The 22,966-nt window shown below is 41.1% G+C and overlaps 1 protein-coding gene across 4 annotated transcripts in view; it reads right to left on the bottom strand.

Moving 5' to 3' along the window:
* Window positions 1–22,966, bottom strand: part of SULF2 (sulfatase 2) — a 152,872-nt gene that overhangs the window by 70,147 nt on the left and 59,759 nt on the right. The window contains exon 1 of one of the 4 annotated variants that reach the window (XM_068149875.1): window positions 508–712. The exons of 2 other annotated variants lie outside the window; for them this stretch is intronic. The gene's annotated coding sequence lies outside the window, so the exon portion shown is untranslated. Of the gene's footprint in view, window positions 1–298; window positions 368–507; window positions 713–22,966 lie in introns of those variants that run through there. One more of the 4 variants, XM_068149876.1, reaches the window with a different exon arrangement.

The raw sequence follows: 22,966 nt of genomic DNA on the forward strand, positions 1-22,966 counted from the left end.
CCCAGCCCAAGGCTAACAGCTCTGGGCTGGCACCAAACACCCACCCCCCCATGCCAGGGCGGGCAGCCACCTCAAGGCCGGGAGGGCCGAAGGGCGGTGGCGCACAGGGGAGCTCCCGCAGCACCAGACGGGGCCGGCCGGGGGCAGCGGGGCAGGACAGCAGAACCGCAACGCATCGCCTGTCCTCCAGCCTCCACCGAATCAGCACCCAGACCCTCACCGGCCCCCGCCTGCCCTCCCAACCCCAAGCCCCCTTTCTCCTACTACGCCCCGCTCAACTTCCAGTCCTTCCCGTTACCTATGCAGCAGGAGCACGGCCAGACCTGCTCGGTGCCGGCTGCATCAGACTCTCCGCCCAGGCTCCCTGCTATGGCAGCCTGGCTCGGCCTCGAGCAGCTCCAGCGGCGAGGGCACCGCCGCTCCCGGGCTCTGCCGCCCCTGGCTGGGCACAGCGGGCGGGAGAGACGGGTACAGACCGCGCTTCCAGCGCTCCTGCCACACACTCACCAGCGGAGCCGGCGCCCAGCCGAGCCGTGCCACGGCCACTGCTCTCACCGCCCGCCTGCGGGGCCGGGCGCCCGGTGGGGCGGGGAAGCGCATCCCCGGCAGAGGCGCCGGGCAGCGGCTGAAGCCCGTTTCCCGAGCAAGCGTTTGGAGGAAGCGCTCAGGCGGGTGCTGCCCCCGCCTCTTCTTCCTCCGCTCCCTTCTTCTGCCTTTCCCGTTTAAAAAGTTCATTTACCTCCGGGATCCTCCTCCCAGCACTGACGCAATGCCCCGGCGGGCGCAGGGAGGGAACCTGCTCCACCAGCGCGTCGCTCAAAGTCCAGCGGCAGCACCGCGGAGTGCAGCTCCGCGCTCCAGCACCGGCTCCGGCGACGGCACAGAAACAGCCCCCTCCCAGGGCAAGAGGCCCACGATGAGCTGCCGCTGGGTGCAGAACGCCTTTATGAGCAAAGGAGATGTCCAGTGAGGGGTGGGACAAAATTAATTACCCCCCCATATTTTATGCTGCTCTTGTCTCGTAGCGCCAGCATTTGCCGAGCTCAGGCAGAGCCCCCGCAGCGGAGCTGGGAAGGGTGGTGGTGGAGGGACGGAGGTGAAGGTGGGGTTCTACACCAAAACACCTGTGGAGGCAGAGCCTGATAACTGCACCTGTGGGGCTCAGGCCCTATTCTGCCGGTGCAATCAATTACCTCTTCAACATAGGGACTGTGCCCACAGAAGGTGCTCCCTAGAGTGTTGGAACTAGGTGCATTCTACTTGTGCAACTGAACAGTGTTTGGAGGAATATCAAGATACATAATACATTATTTAAGAATCCATTGAAGGTATCTTTCCAAGATGCTGGTATACTGAAGTGTTAAATAAGAGTATAAAATATACTTTTAGCATTCCCATGTCAATGGCATCACAGATGCAGCACAGATTACCTCAAAACTTCCTGACACTGCATCCAATACTGAGTTATCCATAGAGGGGGCCACAGATCCAAGTCCAGTGCAACTGTAAGTTGTTATTTTGAAAAACATATAACTTTAAAAAAAAAAAAAAAAAAAAGGCAACTACTTCTATCATAAAAGGATGGTACAGTGAAAATGGTTTCTGTGGTTGAAAATTGAGAGGATGTAGTTTTCTCCTGCAAGAGCAATAACTGATGGAAGAGGAGGAGTAAGAAACATTAGGAGAAAAGATAATTTCCCCACCCAAGCTAAAACACACACTGGCACAGATGGAGAACTGGCAAGGAAATAAGGTTTCTGAAAATGCTGGAAGACAAGGACTACCTCTAGTTTTAAGGAAAAAAGCTGGAGCAGAAAGGGCTCACAGGAAAAACTACAGAGTTCTAGAAGTAAATATTTTGAAAAGCAGAGCAGGCCATATACACACACTTCTGTTACAGCTAGGATTTACTTGGATTTTTGCTTTCAAACAAGCATTGTCTCACACAACCTCATTCAGGTTTTGTTGAAGAAAGCTCATCATCTTGAACACTGTTTCATTCTTGGCTATGCATAGGCTGACCCTAAATTAGCAAAAAATGAAGTGGCACTGTTCCCCAAACACAATAGGTCACTACAAAGGTTCCAAGTGTGCTCCTGTATGGCCTGGCGCTCAGGACACAAAGCAAGCACTGTGCCAGTACAACTTTGCCCACACTAGGGGCTGCAGCAGTCTGACTGTGCTGGGTATGAGTGACCCCCTCCCTACAGGGATACAAAAGCTGTGTGTAAAACAGGAGCTACATCTTACTAGAATTTTGATTAAAATGTGATACTGCTTTCTGAGATAACATTTTTCTTTCCTCCTCCTTCCTGAGGGTGGGCAGGGCAAGGGCTCCTCACTCACTCTCTTGCTTTCCCAGAAGTTAACCATCAGTACCTGTTTGATTTCTGACTTCTCTCTGCTTTCACCATCCCTGGAGGTGTTTAGGAGGAGCCTGGATGAGGCCCTTGGTGCCAGGGGTTAGTTGGTTAGATGGTGTTGGGGGAGAGGTTAGACTGGGTGATCTCAAAGGTCTTTTCCAGCCTGCTTAATTAATTCTGTATTCTCTGTACTTGCTGGCACTCATTTGACCTTCTATTAGTGACTTTCATCTTGCCTCAAAACAATTTACAAACAATTTTTACAAGCTACCTGCTGTGATCTCTGACATTGTGATACTGCACATCTTAGATATGAATTAAGTGTCAGATAAAGCAGCTGAGTCACCTAGAGCCAAACAGACTTTCAGCAGCACGACCAGGAACCCAGCATTCCTCCACCCTGACCACAGGCTGACAGTTTGCCATCTGCAATACACACAGCCTCTACAAACCATCCCTACAGGAACTGCAAACATTAGCCACCAAGCCAAAAGAAAATGCAAAGTTTGCTGCACAGTGGTCCACATTTTACACTGGAGAAGAAAGCGAACAAGGTCCCTATTTAAAATGTCATTTTTCTAGAGCAGTGTAAACGGACCTTTCCATTGTAAGAAACACATGACATAACACAGAGCTACATTGTGAATTTTCCTCAACATAAACTACAAGTAACAAAGATACTAAAACTATTATTAGTGACACCAGCATGGCAATCTCAATTTGATTTAACATCACTGGAAAAATGTGTCGCAATAGATCGCTCATTGCAACAAAAGGATATATTCACCTCACAGCGAGTGCATGTAATTTCCATCAATGTTAATGGGAGTTATGCAAGTGCATTAAGAGGATAATATACCCCCTGGTCTGAGACAGCCCTGCAAAGTGAAAGGTGCTTCCTCTCGGAGAGAATGGGGTTTCCATCTCATGCATTTCAAAAGAACTTGTTCTGGCACTGTAACAAACCAGGATGGATAACAACTGTTATGCATACACTTAGGAGTTTCCAAAGTTAAAGCAGTTTAGTGATTTCAGCTGGTTTCCCTATTGCCAAAAAAACCTGGAGTGATACAGATGTATTAAAACCCCTGTGGTTTATTTGAAGTCTAGGGCAACAAAACCATGTGAAATTACTGGTAAAACAAGAAGGTCTGTAAGCCTACTAGTGCATTGGGAAGGAACTTTCTAGGTATATACTTTTGAAATGAAACAAACTTTTCATTCACTATCTGGAAAAGTATTCCACGGTGCATACAGATCACCACAACTGATCAGAAGTTCAAAAGATAAAATTAAGAAATGAGATCGTTCCCTTTCACTCCCACACCAGAGCTTTTTTGACTGTGCATCACCAATCAAGTATCAGCTCACTCACAGCAAGTCACTGAACAGCTTGGAGTTATTTCACTGTACCTTAAATAACAAGTGTTGCATATTATGGAAATCATGTGTAAAACAAACAACAAAACCAAAGCCAAACCAACCACCAAGAAAAACCCAAACCCAAAACCCCACCCCAACAAAACAAAACAAACAAACAACAAAAACCAATAACCAGGATATACCGATTAAAATAAGGAGAAAACAGACATGCAGGCATTTAAGGATCATCACACATCTGCTAGGGACATAAATCCCTCAAAAAATTGTATCTGCACTTCTTCTGTCCAGTCAGTGTGGCACAAGAATCTGTGGAACTGGGCGTGTTGGACTGTTACACTTCACTGTGAATTTGCACATAAAGGGGAACCACTTAGATCCAGTTGGCAGGCAGAAGGAATCCACACAGTTACCTTGTGGATTCACAGGTAATCAGTCCTGAGACTGGCGCCGAAACCCAAGGGTGTAACAAGTACTCACGGGGAACTGTGCCCACCAATATTGGAGCACAATAGCCATAGCAGTGTGTTTGTGATACAGAGAAACAACTTCTGGGAAACAAGAAGACAGAGAGTCCAAAGTCATTAAAAAAAAACCACCCCAAAAATAGAAGATAGGCAACATGCTGTGCAAAGCATTTCTTTTTCACTGTTGCCAAACACATTGTCTTGTCAGAGCTCAAATACTGTTCTCTTTTCTGCTTCATGTAACATGAGAAGGGCTGGCTTTCCCGTTTTTACATACTTCAGTCACTGCCTTCCAACTCTTCTTCAGATTTGCTAATTTTTATCTTTAGAATAACTGATCATATGTAAACCTCTCAAACCATTACTCATTTGGATTTCTCCTCTCTGCTTTTATATTATTTAGTGTGTACACACATGCCCCAAACCATCTTTAAAAACCTAGAAATAAAGCCAGCAACAGAGCATCAGTCTGAACTCCCTTGCTCTTCCTTAGTGTAATTTATTACAGCAATCAGCAGAGTTACACTAATTATACTGGTCAGAGTCCTTTTGGGAGGACAGAGTTTGCTTCTTAAAACAACTGCATTTCAGTTGCACTAAATGTGTAAACACTGCTTCAACAACAAACCAGGATGCTATAAGGCAGGCATAAACAGCACAATATGCTCTCCTTCTTGATCACTCACATTTCATACTTCTTTTATATCACAGACTCTAGCTCAATATGATTTTGTGGGCAATTGCTCCATTCTTACCTTTTGAAGTCAAGTTGCAGTTTCTATAAATATGCAATCATGTTGTGGGGGGAGGAAATGGTTTATACATTTTGAGGTACTTTGAAAATGGAAAAGGAGAACACAGCCATGAAAAGCCACAGAGAAGGTAAAAACAACAGTCACTTTGCTTGATATGTATGCTAAGCAAAGAACTATTTTATACTCTCTTGTGTAAAAATAAACAGTTAGTAAACTGTATTAATTTAATTACAATTATGAGTTAAAAACCTGCTAAGATTCTTTTTTAAGATGAATCAAATGAATTTTCATTGTAACTAACAACGGTGGATGCAAGTTGCTTAAAATACCAAAGCAGCAATGGTGATGGGGAAGTTGTAAGAGTAACCAAAGTAACCACCAGTGCACTGATTGAAGTGATAGCTTACCTATTTGGGCAACAAACTCAACCCAAATCTTTCCTGGGAAGCCAAATGGAAATTCATAGGAAAACATTACTGGAATGATCCTGAAGTTCACATGCAAAATTAATATGTGTTCTAAGCATTGATGTTATTACTAAGGCTCAAAGATGCATCTGAAGAGGATGGAAATTCAATGAATCATTGTTTGGTCACACAGCCCATATAAAGGCAAAAAGAGAACAGTCATGAAAAAAGCAGGCCTCCCTTTCTCCCATTTATAAATTACCCTTAGAATAGCTGCTTGGAAACCGGCAATGATTTAATAATTCATTTTAATACAGAATTTTTCTTTTCATAGATAATTCAGGGGGCTTTTTGGTACATCCTGATCTAATTTTCCCATACAGGCTTCTCAACACATTTTAGCATGGTGCTCAGACTTCTTCCTGTTCTGATACCTGGGTGTTAGAAACACACAAAAATGTGCAGCAAAAGGGAAGTAATCAACTGCACCCACTGTTTTAACTAATGATTAGCTGCAGTCTCAGCACTGGTGGATATGCAATTCAAAATGTGAAAGGCTATTACATTCACTTTTACTAAAGCTCATCTTAAGGGCAATGGCTATTGACTTCTCTGTTTAAATAACATTCCTGAAGAAAATAGTGAAGTGTGTAAGGATGAAGTGCTCTGTGCCTATCTAAAACAACTATGCTCTGCTCTGAAAGTACTAGGGCAGGATAATAAACAGCTGAGAGAATGGATAGAGCAGCAGGCCTTGCCAGAGCACTACATGTTTGCCCTTTTCTGTGGCCTACTGCATATTTCACATTAGTCAAGAACCTATCTCCCTCACCACACTATCTCCACCGCCTGCAGAGCAATCCTGGCACCCTGTACAGTCACTCTCATGTCCTGCCCCTACATAGCTCTCAAAAGTGGAGCAGCCAGTTACATTATGTACTTCTGACCTTGTAAAATTTTGGTTTGAGGGTTTCAATGTTCAGGTGAATTTGCTGCACTTAGAGCAGAAGTACCTTCACTTCCAAAGACCTGTTCTGTAGGCATGAAGTCCAAACGGATGCAACTGGACTTCACCTCCATTAGGAAAGCTGCTTAAACTGCTTTCTTACTTGGTTTTCATCAGGTCTTCTAATTATTAGTGTTTAGCAACTCTCCCACTCTACCTCAAATACTTTTAACAATAGTATAGATAACAGAATCTGAATAAACACTCTAAGGTGGATTTCAAATGCACAATGTTATGAACTATCAGGGGAACAAATGCCACAATTGCCAGCATTTCACACACACAAAGAATACTAAGTCATTTTCTTGAGTTCTCTCAATAGCACAAGTAAGGCAAAGCTTATGGTGGGATGTGATACCTGTTATTAGATCAACTGGTACATGTGGGAAGGAACAGACACACCCTCAGGCATATCAAACACTTCTTAGGTCTGAAATAGAAGCAGCAATCTTCAAAGCTCAACTGCTCTAACTAATTTGATAATCAAGCCATCTGAAAGAAAAGTAGCTTGTACCTCTGGAAGGAGGTACAAGGAAGTCTTACTAACAAAGGAAGAGGAGGCACAGCTTGATCTGTTAATACATGACTAACTGATCTGAAAAACATGGGAGTTATTACTGAGTGATACAGAAGAAATCAGAAGAGGGGTTAAGAATATTAGAATAACTAAAAACCCAGTATCTCTAACAAATCTACCATGTTTTACCTTTTAACAGTCATGAATTTTAATAATGAGGCTTATCTTTTGAGGGTGCTTTGTAGATGTCCCTTGAGGGTCAGGACTGATTCAGAGACAGAGTGGCTAGTTTATGAGAAATGTTCACCTACCAGCCCCTGGTATTTCTCACTTACTCATCATCTGCAAGGACCTTGGGGGTTTCCTTGACTCACTTTCTGTAAGGTTATTTGGTACATTTGGTTATGCAGGTTATTTCCTCTGGGGACTACAGTGCTATATCAGCAGGCAGATGTGCACTTTCGATAGTGTTACGGTAGTTTCATTGCTCTCAGTACAGGTAATGTGCAGTCATTTGGGAGATTTAATGCCTGTATTATGCATTCTTAAAACATAAATTATTATATTTTGAAAGAGTGGCTTTTAAATACAAATCAACAATTTCATTTTTTTTTCCCTCAAAGTCCTAAGGGCAGAGATTGTTTTACATATTGTCTAAAGGACACTAAAGCCATTCAAATGCTTTCTACTTCATTCAAGACCCCAAGAAGAAACAAACAAATGAAACAGAAACATGTCTCACCCCTGGTAAAGAATGCTTTCCTTTCTTTTCCAGAAAGAGAGCTGAACCTACATGTGAACTGTAGCATCACTCCTCTACTTTTGAAATGCAACAATTCCTAAAAGGAAACAGCAATTAAGATTCCTGAATGCAAGAAACCCTAGATCCAGACTGCAATACTACACTAGGAACAGCCACTAAGTGGTCTGACATAAGCTCTGCAACCCTATTTCCTCCTTTTATGATCTTGTGTTAACGTTTGTTAAATACATTTGTATAAATAGGTCTGATTTTTGTTCATCTTTCAAAAACTTCAGGCTGATTATAGAGTTGTCTAGAGCACTAAAAATAAGTCTTCAGCTACTGTCTGCATTCAGAGTCCCGTGCAAGTAGATTCTTCTTTCATACTTTATAAAGGAAAAGAAAAGAATCCAGCTCCCTCCTCTGACTAGCATCCTGGTCTTCTACCTAATTAGTTTCATCCTTTTATTTTCTATCACATACCCACCTATTCCAGATGACTTCATCTCTGTTCTCTTCATGTACACAGTGCATTACAAGATCGAAGTAAGCCCCTTCACTATTCAGTATTGTCGCTTTGAGTTATTTGTAACCACAAATTCCCCCTTTTCATTTGAGAAAAATACTTGGCACTATGTAATTTTCACTAGATTCAGAAGCACCATTCTCTCTATTTGCCATTTAACTCATCACCATTGTAGGGACATCTTTCCCCTACATCTATATTTGGCAAAGAACAAATTGAGCCTGATTGGTCCCTCCAAGCATCATTTTGAGGTTTAAAAATAAAATAAAAGTAAAAAATCACAGCTGCCCTTTCTGGCATAGAACATATATTATTTCTAATTTCAATAATTCCATAGAAATTATCATCTGATTCTGAATTCAGAGAGAACTTAATTTCTAACTTTAGTAGAGAAACACAGGCTGTATTTCTATCACTCCAAAGCTTCTGCATTACCAGCGAGCAACAAATTAAAGGTCAGATCTCTTACATTTAATAAGTCTCAGATCTCTTACATACATTAAGTCTCAATTATGCCCCTAAAAAGGAATGAATTGATTTTTCAGAAGTGGTTAGCACCCACAGGAAACAGTCCTGAAATTGTAGCTGAACTTTCTTGGTACTCGGCAAAGCAACCTGTTTATTTCTACCTTAGGTAGATTCATGTTATTTGTATCCTCAGCACTCTCATGGCTGATTGATCACAGTAACAATCCTCGAGAAACTTGCCAGTCTCAAAGTATAACCTGCCCTACCAAACAGGAGTGTTTGGCATGAGAATATCTGAGGGTATTTCTTCTGGAACCCAAGAGACTATTTTTCAAGATAAGGCTGGATGGTCTTAGTTGCCAAAAGCTCTTACCATACACTGAAAAGTTGCTATGTAAGCTGTAGATACAGAGCAATTTATTAACACGAGATTTCCCACTCCAAATCTGTTTTTGCAGATTTGGCCTCTTCAGTTTTTCTGAATAAACACATGTAGTATGGGACAACAAGCTCCTGGAAGTGCCTATCAAGTCATCATACAGACACCCACTAACAACAGTGCTAGAACAAATTAACTATTGTCCTACAAAAATGAATGATGGTGAAGCACCAATCAATGTTTATAGCTCAGCAGTAAAAACTTTGAATTTTATTTACTAGCAAAGAAATAGGTCAAGACAAACTTCAGGCTTAATTTCCAGCTGAATGGACTTAGAGGCCAAAATCTATTATGAGTTACAGCGCACCACTTTATCCACAGAGCCCTGGCTACAGGGGCATGTAATTCCAAGGCAGATTTCCTACTCATCAGCAGGTTTTTAGCTTGCATTTGTAAATGCACACAAGATCACACACACACACACCAAACTTTGTTCTGACTTGCATCAGTTTATTACACATGTACAGAGCTACTTCACTTTTTATCAAGAAGAAAGTATTTTAAGTGAATGAAACTACTTCACCAAAAGCACCATGACACACTTGCTAAATGAGAACCCATTCAACACGCCCTGTTTCATGATTAAAACCTCAAAAACGCCCAGGGCAATTTCTATCTTTAAAAAAAATATCATCTTGGGCAGAAGGTTCTTGCAAAACATGGGGGCTCCAATATTCAAGATATGGAAAAGAGGAGAAATATATGCAAATAATCTCTCAGTCCCAGGCTCATCAAGTCAAAATCAAATTGAGCTATACCGAGTAGCACCTGTTTAGAAGGTTTCCTGTTAAATGCTGCATGAATTAGCAGATATTTGAAACTTAAAGCAGTGTGTCATCTGCCAGAAGGAAGCTGATAACTATTCAAATTCTAACAACAGTGGAAAACAAGTTTGTTTATTCATGGATTGGAAGATCTCTTGGAATAAAATGAAACACACACCAAACAACAACCAACAACCCTGACAAGCCACAACCAACCACAACAGCAAAACCCCAAACAAAATAACCCAGCCAAAAAACCCCAAACAACTCTTAAAAACATCATTTTATTTGAACCATATTAAAACTGAAGACTAAGAAGCTAGAAGCAGTGTTTCATCTCCTTCTTCAAGTCTTTCAACATATTGCCCATACCCCACAAAGAGACTACAAAGGACTTTTCACTCACAACCTGGATAAAGTTTGGTCTCAAAATAATCACATGTATTTTTGTTTATTTTGGGGTGTAGATGGCTATCTGGTTTATTAAAATTCAAAACAGCCAAAAAGCCCCCAAATAATCTTTTAAAACTGTGGAAATACACGTTTTAAAAATGCACAAAAGGAAAAAGGTAGCATTTTGGAAGTATTCTTGGATTTCAGGCAGCAATTTGTCAAAACCTGAAGAACAGAGCTGAACGACAACTATTCATCTGACTGAGTCAGCTGCAGTTTTTAAAAGACAAAACTGTTAAGGTTGGAACCTTCTCCTCCCAGCTAACTCATCCTCCTCGTCTGCCCACCCTGTAATTCTCCTCTCTTATCCCACTGCTATAGATATGCCTAGAATAAACCCTTGGACCTGAACTCCAGATAGACAAAGGATGGAACTTGTAGCTCGCAGCTTTTCCTAAAAAGCAGCCAATTTCAAACACCTCAGGAAAAAAGATGATCCCGTTTGGAATTCAAGTCGCTAAGGTTAGTGCTGTTCTGGAGCTGGTTGGTTGGGTTGATTTTAATTCTGGTTTTGTTTTTCTGTTCGTTGCTGGGATTTTCCTACTGTAAGACTTGAGGGTTTTGCTCACAAATTGTATTTTGGAAAATGTTTTGGGCTGAGTCTCTTCCTCCACAGCTCAGTGTAAATTCAGCCTACATCAATATATCAACTGTTCACGCCAATCATCTGCAAGAAGCCCATATATCATTGCCTAGATGAATCCAGGTACTTTATAAGACATTCTGAAGAGAGAAACAACAGGAAAGAAACTCCAGCATTGCTACTACAAACTCCCAAATCTGAATGTAAGGTATGAATGGCCATTTCCCACTGTATTTGATCTTCTGCAACCCAGGCTCTAAGCCTGCTCTTTGGCTGACACTTCAGAACAGTAAGATGACATCTGGCAGTGTAGTTCAGATCTGAGGTAATTTTGCTAAATGAAGTTTTACTGTCTTTGGCCTTTTCTAGATGAAAACATGGGAGTTATAATTCTGTTAGATTTTTAGCTTAACTGGGTTTCACATATCTAACAAGTCTCTAATAGTAACTTATCTATTGCTTTTCATAACTGGATCTCAAAGGGTTCTACAAAGTAGGTATGGAATTCATGTTAGATTGACTGAGAAATTGAGCTATAGAAAGGTAAAATGACCTAGTCAAGGTCAATTCAAAAAGTCAGTGATCCAACTGGGAACAGACGTTCTGGGATCCAAAACACTGTTTTACTTGCTGGGCTATCAGTTCCCGACTTGAAACCCATGGACCTCTGGGGCTCTGCAGGTTAAACCTCTAAGCTGCATAATAAATAATCATTTGCTTTACTAACACAGTTTCTATACATCCATCAGGACATATCAACTACCCTGTGCCAGGCTCTTCTTCATACCACAGCAAATGGAAGATCGTTCAGATTAGTGTTGCCAACCAAGTTTTCAGACAATTATGTTCCAAACTGTCACTCATTTAGATCCCAGAGCAATAATGCAGGGCTAAAATGCACACTCAAATAATGGTAGTGAAGAGCAAGCATGAGAGAACTGTCCTGTATGGGGCAAACGAGGTACCCACACGTGTGCACATGCAACTGTTGAGTGTTAACTAAGGTATGCTCCAAAACGCACTGCAGTGGGCAATATGCACATATGCTTCTAGGGGCTGGGATAAGGCAGAAGAAGGACAGACAAAGACAAGGGGAATGGTGAAGTACAACAGGAGGAAGAAGGGAAGGCAGTTGGAATTATGTAACTTGTCTTCTCAAGTAACTGCTATGTGTGATGGAGACCTGCTTTCCTGGAGGTGGCTGATCACCTGCCTACCAGTGGGAAGTAGTGGATTAGTTCCTTATTTTGCTTTACTGGCACACCTAATTTTTGCTTTACCTATTAAGTTGTCTTTATCTCAACCCACAAATTTTCACTTGTTTACCTTCCCACTCTCTTTCTCATCCCAGTGTGGGGGAGTGAGCAAGTGGCTTAGCTGCCTGTTAGGGTTAGCCTACAACAGGCACTGAGTCTAAGAACAAAAAGATGAAAACAACCCAACACTTTGCAGCCAAGTGCTTAATATCTGGAGGAAAACACGTTTCGCATGAATCCCTTTCATTAGTCCTTAACTGGTACCTCTGCTGTAGGAGACCTCAAGAGACTAAAACCTTTATTAAAACCTAAGCATAATGCAGATTTTCCTGTGGCAGGTTGAAAATAAGCAGTGGTGATAACTCCCAACATTTGCATAGCTGTACTAGTTCATACCTAACAACAAACTGCCTTGAGGTTGCTGACACATATGTGTCATGCACACACTCTTCAAATCATCAAGACACTCCACTGCTGCTAACAGCATCTGATGTTAGAAAGCACTGCTCATCAGTTTTTTGTGCTATGATCCAATGTGAACATCAGAGAAACCTCAAGGGCTTGTTCTGACTTTTGAGAACACTATTTTCATAGACTAGAACCTTTTCTTCAAGTAGTGCATCTTTTTCATCCCTCCCTTCTCAACTGTCTCTGCAAGTTCTAATTTTCCACACCGATTCCCAGTTGTGAGCATGAGGCTGACAAATCTAGAGGTACAAATCACAGGTTGAGTGACAGAAAACTTTGCTGCTGGAACTATGATTTAAAAAATAATAATTAGAAAAATCCTACTGAATTTTAACCTCGTCTGAATGGATTAAATCAACAACAAGAGGGATGACTTTAGGCCATTCTGTTAAAATTCAGACATGTTGGAGGAATAACTTCACCCAAGAGACTGTGCGAGATCAAGTATCAAGTCTCCTCCCATAGTTCACCAGAGTAAATCACAAGACAGATCTACACCTACTTGACACTTCCAGATAATCCAGTAGTGCACAGATCTAATCTTAACGATCACAAATGCAATCTGCAAATGTTAATTTTCCTTATTTTCAAGCAGAGCTGGAGTGGGAGTGTTAACATTTGCTTATCAGACCTAAGCACAGGCAGAGACTGAAACCCTCTATTTAGCAGGCTGTGTTACAAAGCAGGAGCTCCTGAGACCTTTCACAGCAGTGATCTCATAGCAAGCCTTCTCAAAAAGTTAGTAACAGAGATTTCTCTTCCTTCAGTTTGCAATGTGCCCATCTCCTTGTCCTCCCACTGGTAAGTCTGGCAAACAGGAATTCAAAAAAGTTCATTAGATCTGCCCCAGTGACTATAAAAATGATGGGCTAATCTAAGTGGAGCTTAGGTTTCTTAGCAGCTTGATCAGTTTAATGGAAAAGAACAATACAATGGCAAATAGAGGACGGATACAGATACTCTTCACTGAGGCTGGATTTTTAAACCTGCTGTCTAGCTGCTTCTGGTTTTACTTGAGGTATATATCAGTCCCTGATGGTATCCTTTTCATGTCAGCCCTGTGACATACACTATCTATTATCTTCAGGCTTTTCCCCACACAACTTTTACTGAAATAGACAACATCGTATAAATGGTCCAACTACACTGGTCTGAGGCAGCACACATGAATTGTGCTCTGTTTAAACAGCACTATTAGGTAGATTATAATAAACAACCTCTTTAATTTTTACAACCTGAAGGGTACTGCATTTAAAAACAGTCTTACAGGTCATTCTACACCTGTGTTTATATGATAATAAAGCCTTCTGTAATTTAACCACTGGAATATTTTGTCCCTACTCTGACATGTTATGGTAAAGGCTAAGGATTACCGTAAGGAAGGCTATTCCTAGGGGCATAATAATAGCTGCATATGAGATGAAAGTTGGTAGCTACAATGAAGCATAATACCACTATCTCTGCTGTAACAAAGCATTAGGAGTTCTCTTGCTGACCTACAGCTCTAAAAATAAATACTGAGTGACTTGAACACTTTTGCAGCAGTTCCTAAATTAAAGAGACTGAACCACAACAGAGAAATTAAACCCAGCATTGTGAATTCTTCAAGTACAATTCAAATATGCATCATTTGAAGCTTACACTTCCACATACTTTTGTACATACCCAGACTCAATGTGACAGTTCAATATTAAACAGACATGTGAAGCTCCATGACTAACACAAGTAATACTCAGGTTTGATACTACCTCCATTCCCAATGTCTCTTGTTTTTCTGACAAGATCTTTCCTGCTGAAAAAATTCAAACCACTTCTATGAAGAAGGTGCATGTCAAACTCTTCATAATAAGTATCTCCTCCAATCAATCAAAACCAAATCTACTGAACCCAAGGATTGCATTGCACATCCACTTCTCTACCTGAACTGCAGACAAAGAACAGAATTAACCTACTAGACAACCGATACTGAAGTGACAGCATGCCAAGACATTCTGCAGATCTGAATGGGGTAAGAATGAAACAGGAACAGAATGGTTTCAATACTGCAGAAGAGCCATGTCACCTAAGGTCAGCAAACCTGATGGCCACCAGGCTTGCTGGATTCTGGGATATGACAAATGGTCTCATCTTTCCAACATGCTTGCTCCAGATTTCTAGACAAGTCATAAATTTCCAGTGCACCCAAAATTGGTGCACTGACTGTTTGCAGCACAAAGCTCATATCAGCTCTATTTCCCCTGATGTTCTCTCATCTTTATCTGTCAAAGCGAAGGTCTTATGAGAATGCCTTGACAAGTACTTGTCTATACTTGAGTTAGGTACTTCCACATTGCTCTCTCCATTCTTATTCTTCAGTTCAATTCTTCTCTTGCTATTGTTCTCCAGCATATTTGGTACACTGTAAATACTTGGAGTACACTGAATCCATGAACTTTCACCTTCAAAAAAGGATGAAACAGGAATAAATCTACGCAGAGCCCACATTGTGCGAGCTTGATGTTCTTTCAGTCGGCTCTGAATTCAAATCACAGCATTTTAGGAAACATTAGCTTATAATTTTTGAATAGTTGATTGTCACTCATATCATTAAAAAACCCACCCCACATACTATCCTAAGTACCTTTGTACTCGATAGTTTTTCATTTTTTAAAGAATTCTATGTGGCTGTAAACTGTTTTTAAATAAGCAACGTATCTAATTCCTATATCACAACATTTTCTCCTCACTCATAGGCATCATACTTCAAAACTAAGCAAATTTCAAACCTTTGATACTGCTTACACTATTGCTTGGAAAGGGGGGGAAAATGAAGGGAAAAACAGAGACCAAACCACCTAATTTCCAAATCAAGAAGCACCTGAAAAAACCCACGCCATACCAGAAGGTACTTTTAACATATAATAGAATTCAAGCAGTAAGGGTGTAATTAGTATTTCATTCTGAGCTCTGTGGAGCGTAGCACACAAAGTTTGATTGCATGCAGGAATCTGCTCACCTAAACATCTGCCAGTAGAGAGGTGTTAAAATGAAAGCCATCCTAACAATTATGGCAGCAGCATATATTCATCACAGCAACACACTCTCCTTAAGGTGACTTTAGAAAGGCCAAATAACAGTTATTGACGTTTCTGACAATGAAAACTTCGGAGCTCTGTTTCTGTTTATACATTTTCCCATTGATGCAGAAAACACAACAGGGTTTACCCATGAAAGCTCCATGGAGCAACCTCACTGAACAGTGTGAACATGCAGATAGGTTATATTTTATTTTAAATGGTAGGTAAAACAACTGGGTTGCACTTGGTAAGCAGTATGCTGCTGCATGCCTTCATTAATGATTCTCAAGAGGGTAAGATCCCTGGCACAGAGTTTGCTGCTGCCACACCAGGAAGCATGTCAACTACACAGCTTTCCCCCCCCCCCCGTTTCAGTTACTACTGCTGCTCATTTAGGTCACAGGGTGCACACTGTTTTTAGAGCCCACAGTTATTTCCTTCTGTAGGTGGATAGCTAGGTATAAGTACAGGTTGCAAATACACTTTCTACTTTAGAAGCAGTTTAATATGAATTTATATGGGTGCATGTGTCAGAATGATACAGAACTGGGAATCAAAATATCCCCTTGAAATCCTGTCTTTTTGTGACTCATAACTTGCCCTCTGTATCATAGTATCATAGTATCATTCAGGGTTGGAAGGGACCACAAGGATCATCTAGTTCCAACCCCCCTGCCATGGGCAGGGACACCCCACACTACATCAGGCTGGCCAGAGCCTCATCCAGCCTGCTCTTAAACACCCCCAGGAACGGGGCCTCGACCACCTCCCTGGACAACCCATTCCAGGGCTTCACCACTCTCATGGGGAAGAACTTCCTCCTCACATCTAGCCTGAATCTCCCCACCTCCAGCTTCATTCCATTCCCCCTAGTCCTATCACTACCTGAGAATCTCTAAAAAACAAATATCATCACTTGTTGCATGGCCTGAGAGAAGAGCACAGCAACTCCAAGACTGTTTTGAGCTTTCAAAGGAAACATACCCTAACGAACTCAATGGATGAGCCAAAGTTTAGATGCAGGATATTCTGTGAAACTCTACCTTGGAAAATTCCAGCAGGGAAGAAAGGAACCCTTTAATAAAACTGTTCATTTTCAAAACAAACAGGAAAAGCAACCCAAAAAGCAACCACCACCAAAAGACAAGAGGGACAAACAACAGAACAGCCAGGTTTATGTATTTAAAAAAAAAAAAAGAAGAAGAAAGTTTTGGGGATTATCTTTTTCTTACATGGCTTAAGGATGAAAGCTTTTCAGTTCAAAGAAGCACAGAGCTGGTGCCAATGTTTCTTTAAAGAAATGAGCCTGATATTGCATATTTATTGGGCACTCCAGGGATCTGTATGGCAAATACATGCCAGATATTTTAGAGAAAAGATACTAATCTCTTTATACTCTTATAAACCATGCTGCTGTGAGCAGGCATAACAGCAGGATAGTACATAGACTGGCCTTATGAGGCAACTATGAAGTCTTACATAACAGACTATTGTCCATACTCTGACTTAGATAGCAAATTCATTTTATATATTGCCTATTTCCTTATTTTCTTGTTACATGTATATAATCAGGAGTCTTGTTGTAGGAAAAAAGAAAGCACAATGAAAGCCTTGTTAGGGAGCTGGTTTACGTAAAAAGCCACACTGAAAGCAGCCTATTCAACCTATGCTGTTTGTCCTCAAGCCTCACACTTATTGTTTATAATCAAACTGGATGAGAGCAGAGGTCGAGTCGTCCTATGTGCTTCTGCAGGACCTTGCATCCCAAAGCCTTGAATCAAATACACTCATTTTTGGCTGATCTGATATATAAATTCATCATTTAGAAGATGAAATACTACAAAAGCCTAACAGCTGTAAGGTGTAATGCACCTGCAAAGAAACCCATTTCAAATGCCCTCTGAAACGTGCTGGTATTTATTAGAGGCAAGCCTGATACGCCAGGCTTGCATCTTTGCACATACCTGTAATTTCAAACAGCATTCACTGCTACCCTAACTGAATCAACTCCTTCACTCCTCATCAATGCACACTTTTGTCTGTGAAGTATCAGGCTGTTTTCATGATTTATTCATTTCAAGTCATTTGGTAGTAGCTAGAAAGTCCATAGGTGCATGTTTAAATACCTTTTCTTAATTATTTAAAGCTTTGGAAGTTTTAAAAGAAGCCTTAACAAGAATTGGGCATTCAGTAAATAATGCTCAAAGAATAAGAACTCCTACCCTCTGTTTAAAAATAAATAAGGGACCTGACAAGCTAACTTTGAGAGAATCACCATCAGAATAACTAAGATTTCTAGGGACAGCCTGCTGCTCCTGATACAGGTTCCTACTGTTGCATACTGAGTACAAACCATTGATACAGTACAAAGACATTGACAGATAAGCAACAATGAAGATGTATGGCCAGCCCCTCCTAGCCTTTGGTGTTGAAATAACGTCCCTTGTGTGATTAATGAACACTGCATTTGTGAAAAGGTGCTGTTATCATTAAGGATTTCTGAAACAATGTCTGTTCCAACATGTTTTTAATGCAGCTGAGGTCAGCACTGAGAAATATCAGCTGAATACTAGGAACTCCCGAAGCAGCTCCTAAGGGACAAACAGTAGTGAGGATGCGGTCGACATTCAATAGCAAAATGCATCTAACTCAGAACTGTAACACTTTTGAAGGTGTGCACAACTCTGAAAAGCCATGTAATGAACTGAAACAAAGTTGGCTCATAGAGAGTGCACAGAGTGAAACCCTTCTAATAAGAGGAGATCATTTTTTATTGAGTAAATAACATGTTACTGTCTAGGACAGAAGACCACAAACTAATCAAATGCTCATTCTGCTCTAGGGAGGTACATGACCCTTTTGAACCAATGGGAAGTTCCAGAAGTTTTACTCCAGATGAGCTGATAAATGTTTAAAGAATGAGAAATTTCTTATCCAACAATTTTTCTTGAATACAGGAATAGCCTTCCCATGAAAAGGTTAAGACACCAGAACTTATCCATGAGCAACTTCCTACGCAAACAATGCCAGCACAGACAAATTTTAACTTGCTTTCCAAGTCATCACGTGTCTCATGCTCTCCCCAGGAACATCAGTAGAGAACTCAGGGAAGGAAATTAGTTTCATACTTCACAAGAAATTTCTAGGTTGTTCTGTATGCCAACTGCAGAGTGATTTTAATATCTCGCTTGCAGCAATGTTGAGACAGTAAGTCATTCTGAGAGAAGCAAGACTAATATGACATGATTGGCATGGTTACCATGCTGTTGGAGATTTCATGAAGCTAAGCCTTCCAAATAAGCAGTAAGGGTTCTAACATGATGTAGAAACTATTTCCCAGTACGCATGGAAAGAACTTGCCCTGAGGAGAGGAAAAACTGCTATCAAGCAACTTCTGCTGCAGACAAAAGATGTAATATACTTTATGTGCACAGAGGAAAGAATCAGAATCAAATTTCATAGGTACGATAGCCACAAAGTTTGGTATGGTTTATCTACAACCAAGTTAATTGACTTACCAATACCTGGGACTTAACTGTCAGTGTGTTTGCCCAAGCAACCCAAGGAAAAGTTATGCCCATGCTTTTAAGATCCTTAATTGCAGATCTAAAATTATTCATGACAAAAAAATAAGACCCAGCTATTACTGGTACTATTCACATAACTGCTACATAACAAGATTGACCTCCCTGTGAAATGATGCTTTCATCACAGTGCTCCCTAGGTGTGAGCACAGATAAGCAACACATGATGCTACCTCTGATGGTGAAGGATGAGTTCTACTACACGTTTAGCTAATGCTTCCCTGAACTTTCCTGTACTCCTCTGAATTCAGATGCATTAAAATGGGTAGAAGGGGCCTCAGGACAGAGATGAAAATGGTCTCTTTCCCTCACAGTACACCAACATCACATAACAGATGCATGCCCTCACAACATGGAGCTGTGGGCAGAGATGAACATACTGTCCTGTGTGGAGTGTCAGAGGCTCCCTCCAGCTGCCCACACCTGACATTCAGAGTAAAAGGGTTAAAAGACAACCCGTGGTCCTGTACTAAGACCACAGAAATATCAGCACCAGAGAGCAATAATGAGAATTAGAAGATTACAAGTCCTCTAACCTGCTGTCTTCCTCTCATCTCAACTCTGTACACTGGTAACTGTTATTCAGTGGCTGTGTGAGAAAGGAGAGTCTGTACAGAAGCAGTGAGTAACCTCAGGAGCAGGAAACCTCTATTTTTCCTGCTTGTCAAACTTAGAATTCTTGTTAATGTAACTTTTTAAACCATAAACTTTTATTTAGCTATTGCAAGACCTTCAAGAGTGAGTTTGAATTAAAAAAAACCCACCCTTTTCTTTCATAATGCTTGAAGGAGAAGAGTCTACATTTTAAGGAGTTCCCCACAAGCCGCTCTCATCCTTTCCAGAAAGAAGCGGGCAGGAGTGTACCCCTCATGGAAGTATGCAGGGTTCTCCCTGGCTAGTTTCAGACAAGAGGTCATAGGCTATTCACCTGAGCCCCCATAAATCACAGTCACTTTAAAACAAGAAATATTTTCCTGTTTATGTCCCTGACAATTCAGCTGCATAGGGAATGAAGAGTTCAGATGCCTTTCATTGGGTCACAGATTGCCTGAAGCACTCTAATACAGAGCAAGCTCATTGAGAGGAAATATGGACACATTCCTTTTGCCTGGTGAGGCTCTAAGACCTCAAAGGGAGAGTCTGTAGAGTGCAAGCCAGACTGTTCTGTCAGATTCTAGTACTGGGTTTCACAAGCGGTCCAAGCATTTGTGAGAAGCGAGATTTGCAGCAGAGCAACTCAAAGAGTTGTTGCAATAAGAAAAGGTACAAAAAGTTTCCTCCTGACAGGAAGACAGAATCTGCTGTTTGGTTTTGAAGTCACTTTGCTCAGCAGTATTGGTCTGCCTCTGCAGGACCCAACATCACAAGACTTACCTTTGCTTTAGAGAACTCTTCTTTCTGTGATAATCTTCACATTCAGGCTAAGCCTCACAGAACGGAGCTGCACCTCTTAGAAAACTTGGGGGATTCCACATATCTGCATTTTAACAGTGCCCACAGAGCTCTGACTTAGCTCCATGCTTTTCCATCTTCTCTGCTGCTGCAGCAAAGTCCTGGAGGTGATATACCAATTGGAACGGGGAGCAAGAGTTCTCCAGTCATTCTTCATCTCAGAAGAAAAGTGGTGGAAGCCAATAAAAGAACAGAGGTCAAAGGACCAAAACGGTTGACAGAAGGTCAGCTGGCAATTTATGCCATTGCTGAAGGCAGAAAATTTGATGGCCTGAGCTACAGCGTGGGACCCAGTGCCAGAGCCTCTAGCAAGAACGCTGATCTACTTCCAAACTTTAAGACCCATGAGGGAAAAGTGATGAGATACTCTGTAGCAGGATACAGGTTTTGTTTTTCAAAAGCAAAAAAACCTGAATTTGGAGTTAAGTTCTGTTTGTTTTTAAATAATCTTACATCAAAAGTATCTCTGTTTTCAGCCCACTTACTGAGAAGAGGTCAACCCAAGAATACATCCAGCAGAACATGTTTGCCCCAGCTAAATTCCAAACTGGCAGAAAGACAGGAACAATTAAGATGAATTAATTAAAACACTATTGTCCATACAGGCAGTAAATACATACATGTGTTTAGATCCCTTCCCCTAAAATAGCTCCAAAAGGCATCAAAATCCAGAAAATATGAGGAGGAATTGGGCACAGAATGAAAGCCAACAAAGAAACTGTATGTAATAGATTTTTATATAGGGCAGTTCCTATTCAAATGGACCTAGGAGTTCAATGATGCAGGCTGGCTGATCATGCCAAGCAGAAATGGACTTGCTAGAACACAGATAACACCCTACTCTGCAGGATTAGGAAGCAAATCAGTCACAGCCTTTGTGCTTTTTTCCTTCTCTTGGCCAGTAGAACACAGCTTCTGACAGGGTTTTTGCAAGGTCTTCACGAAAGCTTTTTATTTCTTGCACCATTACTCAGTCAAGAATGTTAAAGGGGTGGATTATCTACTTGACAGTAATTAGGAAACACCCCAGAAAGCAAGTTCTGTTCTTCCAAAGAAAAAAGGTTAAAATTAATAGCGCTGAAAGATCAATTCCAGAACCCATGGCAAATAATACTGTGTATAACAAATGAAAAGAGGTTGCTGCTATCATGTGGAGAAGTGTCAGTGGCCAAGAGATCGAGGGATCCAGGATGGCTGCAGGCCATTTTGTATCAGCTTCCCAAACCCACTGTCAAAGTAAATTAAGTATCAGAACCACTAGAAGAAATTAAATGTACATCATCTCTCAAGTTCCACAGAGAAAGCACCAATCCTCCAGAAGAGACCTATGCAAGTGGACTTCATAAAAGTACTTTTGGTGAGGAGAGTACAAAACAATAACAGAGTAACTAATAGGTCATGGGAAACATATGGAGTGAAGAGACCTCAAAGTCAAAGGATTATTTGTGGAGTTTTTGGTAGAGAGAAAAAAAAATAATCAAAGAAGCACAGACAAGAGCCATGTCTATGAAACCCAAACCAGTGATGATGCACCCCCTACAGGATTCATCTAAGCATCCAGACTTGTGTGAGTTTGTACTGAGAACTCAGAGAATGAGCTGAATTCACAATAGTTGAAGTTACCCAACACTTCTCATACTAAAGACAGAACAAGTTCTAACATCAAGTTTTAGTTCACTCAACAAACACATGTATGTAGAGACAGCTTAAAGATACCTTAGACATTACTCTGTCAGGCGGCAAATCAAAAACTCTTCAAACAGGATTTCAACTGAAATCCATAGCACTGCTTCCTGCAGGAGCTGAGGTAACCTGGAAGCTTTAACTTCTCTGACAAGTAGTACTTCTAATTCTGAGAAGCTACAGCCACAAACAGCCAACAAATCTTTTCTAATGATGTAATACTGATGCACTCTCCATTTCTGTATGTTTTCTTCTTCTTTGGTAAGCAAGGTAAGAAAAATTCTTCTGTCTCCAGCTAGCGATCTCTCCCATCAATACACAATTACAGAATTAACATACAAACACTGGGTACTGTTGAACATTTATCTAATTATCCCTATTATCCTACTGAGGCTTTAACATTTAAATTACCTTCTTCTCCTCATTCCTTGAAAAGTTTCTTTTCATTCTTTAAGCAATATCCCTTTCCCCCTTGTTTTAGTAAGTACAAGTACCACCTCAGCCCCAGCTTACAAAACTAATCTGCCAGTCATTTAGAACCATTTCAACATGTCAATATTGGCATGCTTGTGTGCACATTCATAACTGATACCAGCC

Source organism: Melanerpes formicivorus, unplaced genomic scaffold (genome assembly GCF_026170545.1).
Source record: "Melanerpes formicivorus ecotype bairdi unplaced genomic scaffold, bMelFor1.0.p_v2 SCAF_19, whole genome shotgun sequence".
Classification (NCBI taxonomy): Eukaryota; Metazoa; Chordata; class Aves; order Piciformes; family Picidae; genus Melanerpes; species Melanerpes formicivorus.